Here is a 6,487-nt window from a genome sequence, read left to right on the forward strand (position 1 = left end):
TAATTGGCCATGATGGTGCCCTCAAGATTCATGTTCAAGCAAGAGTGTGAAGCAGTGATAAAGTGACCTTTTCGTAGACCTAAACTCCGCTTAAACCACCCAATCTGATCCACTTGAAAGAAATCTGGAACTCATTTAAATTTGGACTTGACAAACATCCACCACTTCCAAAACCTCTAACTCCAATTATAAGACTATTTGAAGTACACTTTCAGCTAACTAGTCTTGTTCTTCTCCACCATAATAACAAAACCAGCTCACTGCACATTATAGTTGCATGATATGTTAACCACCTAATTAAATTGAGAAAACAAGCAAAACTCTATAGTTGGCCTCCTCACCAACACATTAATCAAGATTAAGAAGGAACTTGATAAATCAATTAATATTGGCGGGTACTTGCTACATGTGTTGGTAGTTTTTAAAGGTTATTCACTAGTTATAATTGCTTAATGTGGTTGATAAATAAGTTTCCCAAAGTCTTTTGACTTTAGAGGAGTGATTAATCATTCAGTTATGCATATATCATGTATTTTCTGTGCAATACGTCACCTCCTTTAGGTCCTATAGTTTTCCAAATTTATAATTGGACTTCAATGATAATCTAACTGGCCAATGTATGCAAATATAGTAATAGCCGATAGGCAATTTATATCTTCAACATGATAAGCTAGAAAAGAATGACAATGTTAATACCATGATGTGGAACATGGGACAATAAATCTATAGAAAAAAACTTAAAATACATCAGTAACTATATGCACAAACATGACATGCTCACGGTCTCAAGAACAACAAAATTGTCAATCATTGTTGAATATCCGAGCTTTCCACAAGATATATAATATTCCTGAACTCATTTGCATCCTAACATAACTCCTGTAAAGAGCAGAAAAGCTGATAATCCTGAAACCTAGCTGAAGGTCAACAGTCTAGAAAGCATATAAAGCAATAAGCACTACAATTAAACGAAAAGAAATGACATCTCAGCTTCTTTAAGTTTCTTTTGGTTCAACATGTATTAGCAAATGAATCCTATTCAGTAGAAGAAGGCAAACTATTGGACCACTCCCTGATTTTAATTCAGAATCAGATATATTAAAGGAGCAGCCCGGTGCACAAAGCATACCGCATTTACCCAGTGAATTAAAAAATGAAGTAAAAGAACATGATGTTTGGTCTTGCTGCTGGTATTCCAACAATTAATGACTAGGATCCAAGAACAAAACAAATAGACTTTTTTGTCTAAAAACGACTTGCATCTACAAAAAGATCTCAACTTGCAACAACAGGTGCCATCTTCAAAACAATAATTATACTCCAGCATGAAAAAAATGAAAAAAAAAACAACCGATCCGACTACACCCCTAAAGGCAGGAAGGAAAATAGATTGTCTAAGAGGGCTTGTTAACGTGTCACGAAGCAAGAAATTCAGCACCCATACGAAGAAACAAAAATTAAGAAGATTCAATAGCAAGAAAAATGAAAGATCGCTGTTGCGTAATGCATGTAAGTTACGACCGTACCTGTCGTCGACGTCGTGCCCGAGAGAAGAGCTTTAGTTGAACACACAAACAGCAAGGAATGACCTCATTCTGGACGCAGTGGCATTTGTGAATGAATGAATTTGGTAGAAGAAGGGAGGAGAGAGAAGAAAATATCTGGAGGATCAATTCGACAGAGGTATTAAAATATTGCGTTTTTTTTCTGCTCATCAGCAAGGGGCTCTTTTGTCATTATAAAATCTCGCTGTACATCTCATTTAACGTAAATGTCAAAATTTACGTCTCTACTGTCAAACTACATTTAACATATTATACTATTCGGCCAAATTTAATTACTATCAATACTATTCGGCCAAAATTACTTTTAAAGGTTCTCCCTCAGTACTATTCAGCAAAAATTACTTTTAAAGGTTCTCCCTTAATATGTCAGGTGATCCAAAATCTCTTAAATTATTTTAGTTAAGTCACTTATTCTTCTTCTTGATCCACTATTTTCAAAATAGTTGGCATTTACCTTCTTTCTTAATTAGAAAAAGAAAAAAAGAGAAAGACATAGTAAAATAATACAGTGATTAGTAAACAAAGTAAATTAAATTGAAGAATCTAAATTAGGTAGCTTGTTTAAATTTCAAAAGTATTTACAACACCATAAATTTAATGAATTCGTTGCACCAAAGGTACATAGACTTTGCAAGTATTAGTGATAGAAGTCGATGTTCCTTGAAAACTTTGCATTTTCGAATTTAACTTCGTTTTAATCAAATGCATATACATTGTGCACTCTTAAGTTAGTTAACCTAACTTTATATTAACCAGACAATTACCAAATATATTCGAATACACATGTACATACATGGTTAATAGTCACATATAATACTCAATAAATACACCTACTGAATTCTGCGATGTCTATATGACTGAAAAATTATAAACATTTTAAAGTAATTCCAGCTCCATTATCACAAGGAGTGGAGGGGGTGTATTGGTCGAAATTTGGACTACACTTAATTACTGCAAATGGACGTGGTCGAGGATTAAGCCGATCACGGCACAATGGCGAGGAGTCGTCTTAAGAAGGATTAGTGCTGAGGTCAAGTAAAGAATGTACAGAAGCAACATTAGAATAATTTTAGAATAGAAAGAAGGAATATTCCATTGGATATTCTTTCTGTTGTACTTTTTAGGGTTTCTTAAGAATATCCCCTATAAATAGGAAGACATAAATAACAAAAAGGGGGATCTTCACTTTTGGGATAAGAACATATTGTAAAGGTTGACTACAAAGAATATACAAAACTTGTCTTGTCCACTGATTCCATTATTCAACATATTTCTTTTACTCACAAGATCCAAGGATCTCTTGTCCACCTTTATTTTATATTGTCCCCACGTTGTTGTCTAGAAGGAGAATCATACAAGTCACCTAACATTTTTGGGGGACAAGTTTCTTCTTATTACATTTACTGTCATTATCTATATTCATGCAGGCTTTCTTTATTGCATTCATTGACAATCATTGAGTACTCTTAATCAGCATTGAATATTATCGGACATGATCCTACATCGTTAACCCATTAAGTCTTCAAATCTAGTAGTTATTATATTTAACTAGGATTCAACCCCCTGTTTCTTATTAATTCGTGTTAAGAAAAGGTTTGACACTTTTTTGGTAAAATAGTGGGTGCAATGATAATTAAAAAATCCATGAATAATTTATATAGTTTTGTACCTTTAGCATGCAATAATTTCTAAAAATAGTAGATCAGGAAGAAGAAAAAGTGATTTAAATCAAAGAAATTTGGAAGATTTTGGGTTACTTAATGGGCTGTGAGGTAATTTTTATAAGTTTGTTGGTCGAATAGTATATTAAATTTGATTAAATAATATAACAAAAGTTAAATATGGACTATATCGTAAATTTGACCTATTTCCTTTGGCAAATGCGATGTTCACTAAATTATTGAGCCAAACGTGCACATAATTCCTCAGTCTCAGTACAGATTAGCCGCTCTTGCGACGGCGTAATGGCCTTGTCAATTTTCCGGTACCGGGGTTACGGCTTTGTGTCGCCGTTAATTCGGTGCTTCAGGTCACAAGCAGCATTGAAAGCGTTGGCTAAAGCGTCGGAAGACAAAATACCAAACCTCATACTCTACAATTATCCTTCATTCTCTGGAGCTTTTGATGCGCTTTCCGCTCACCTCTTTCACTCTCGTCTCAACCTCCCTTACCTCGTCTTGCCTTTTTCTTCCATTGAACCCTTCAGGTACCTAGTCGACATCTGTGAGCTTCACAAAGCTCAGTTGCAAGTAAAAAATGAAATCAAGGAGGAGGAATGCTGGAAATTGACATAAAAATTAGTTTAAACTACCTGAACAGAGCAAAATGGATAAAGAAGAATCATGCATTCCATCCTAAAATTCTTGATTGAGGCCTAATTGATTGAGTGTGGTTAATTGAGCTAAGCTGTTCGGTCTAGGTCATTTGCATTGCAGGCAGGTTTTATTGCTGAAGTAATAGCAGGAGTTTGCTTTTGCTCATATTTTAAAAGAATAATAGAATCTGTAACTTTACCCAGGAGTCTCCTTTTATTATTTATTTCAACATGTCTCAGCGGCTGAGCATGTAATTTTGTCCTTTGTTTGTAATTTTTTTTGATAGAGTTGAAGACTTGTGTATTGACGGGCTGTAGAATTGCTACTTTCTTGATTTTGTTGGTCCTAAAGGATTTGCAGTGGAGCTTGCTCTGGACCTCATGCCAGTTGGTTTCTTTATTTATTTTTTAATAAATCCAGATTTCATCAGATGCTAGCTGAGTAGCTGGGCTGTTGGTTTTGACTTTGATAGTGGTCCTGCAAGTGATTTATTTTTAAAATTTTAATTATGATAGTAGGGTTTGATCACCGGAAGTCAGCACTTTTGGAGCTCCCTTTGAATTAAATTTCTGATGGGAGTCTTGCATTTCATGTCAACCTTGAGAAATCTAGTTCTATTGCTGTCTATGAACATTTCTCTTCTAGGCTTTCAGAGGTTGGATCCAGTAAGGTACATTCTATTGTCTGTGAGTGCTCACTGACAATACTTATTTTGGGTTAGATTGTTTTCAAATCGATTAGCTCCTAAAGTGGTGATATATGTGTTTGTTTAATGCACAGGAGGGTGATGCTATCAGCTTGCTAAACTATACTTTTCAAGATCAAATTAAAAATGTTCTGAAATATATCGAGGATGGAGATCTTCGCAGGTGGAGTTTGGCTGATATTACAGCCTTTGGTATTGGAATCATCTAGTGGCGTTCAAAACTGAACTGCATCACTAATCCACATATGTATGAACAGGTTCGCAGTTAATTCTCTTTCTGGCTGGGGATTGAGTGAAACGTGCAACAACTAAGAGATACAAATTTGCTTAAACAGCTGTAAATCTTTGCGATTAAAGTTCGCCTGTGGATAATACCTTCCGGTTAAACTTAGATGTACGTCTCTTTTCCCTTGCAAAATGATAACAAGGAGGTAATCTATTTTTTATGGTTGTACTCCCCGAGCCATATTTGATGGGGGTTGCATTCATTTCGCTTTTCCAAAGGGCCTTTTTTCAAAGCAATATGTGCAATGCAGTAGTATCTTTTGGTATAATAAGATTTCCACTTTTCTTTTCTTTTACCGGAGATAGTAAAGTACGCATTTGATGCTATGTAGATTTTCTATTTTATTGCACAGATGGAGAATGAACTAGATAAATTCATGTTGCATTTCCGTTCACATAATATGTCTTTCCTCAGTAAAGTATAACAGTAATAATTTTGTTTTACTTCCTAAAACAGCTAATGGGGATCACCACTGTCGATTTAATTGCTAATGGTAACTCCTATATTTCAAAGAGACTGGCTGCTGCACAGAAGTTGCTGAATAAGTTTTTCAAAATTCGGCTAGAGAGAGGACTTTATGGTGAATGCTTAGTAAAGAATAATTCTTTATGACGTTTTCTTTATGTTGGCAAATTCAATCCATAACAATCAATTTACTATGAAGTCCATGAGAGCACAACTGAATGCATGTCAGGGTTTAGAATACTTAGTTTCAGCTCTTCATAACATGTTGTACAGTTGTTTGCTTGACTTGTTTCAATCTTCTATTGGTGTTCCATATGCCAGGTTATTCATGCTTAGCAATATTACATCTATTTCGTTTATAATTGTAATTTTTGTTTCCATTTCTGAAGATGACTAAGTTGAGTATCTAAATTTTGTTTTATCTTTTAGGGGATTAAAGGTGATGGAAATTCAGACTTAAGTGATGAAATTGGCAAGAAACTAACGAGAAAAGCGCTGCAGCTGAACTCAGGTTTCTATGTTTATTTATCCTTTTCTTTTCTTTAACGTGGTGCATGGGCAGCGAGACCTTTAATACTTTGTTTTCCAACCAGAAAGATCTCAAGTTCAGTAAAAAATTAAAAGCTTCATGATCCACATTCATGACTATTTATGTGAAGAGAGCATATCTGAGGTTATTTGATGCTTTTGCCTCAATTTTGTACATAGAACAGCTACATTTACTTTAATTCTATTATACCCCAGGCCTATAGGAGCAGTCATATACCTTTAGCGGAAGAATCTCAAGATGTGTCTGAGGACTGTAGATGCTGCTACTGATACTTCAGAGGTTGCCAAGGTGTGCATCATGATTCACTTCTCTTCATCTTGAAGATATTCCTCACCACTAAGTGAGACAACGACTCCTTATACTAACTGTGAAAATTATGCTGCCATCTATGCTCTTCCCGCCCACCCTCCCACATACAAACATAGTCTCTTACTCTTTACCTTTCATACCCACAAATGCTTTGCTTATTTAACATGCAGGCATATGGTGGAGGTGTTCCCCTACTTCCAGCTCATTTATAATTTGGATGGATGAGTATAACCAGTGGATCGCAGTGCATTCATCTTGAGTGGGGTATAATACGAATTCCCATCCTCTTCA

At 35.2% G+C, this 6,487-nt stretch overlaps 1 pseudogene; it reads left to right on the top strand.

The window, feature by feature from the left end:
- Positions 1 to 3,451: 3,451 nt before the first annotated feature.
- On the top strand, positions 3,452 to 5,754 carry LOC109241347 (annotated as a pseudogene).
- The last annotated feature ends 733 nt before the right edge of the window (positions 5,755 to 6,487 follow it).

Source organism: Nicotiana attenuata, unplaced genomic scaffold (genome assembly GCF_001879085.1).
Source record: "Nicotiana attenuata strain UT unplaced genomic scaffold, NIATTr2, whole genome shotgun sequence".
Lineage (NCBI taxonomy): Eukaryota > Viridiplantae > Streptophyta > Magnoliopsida > Solanales > Solanaceae > Nicotiana > Nicotiana attenuata.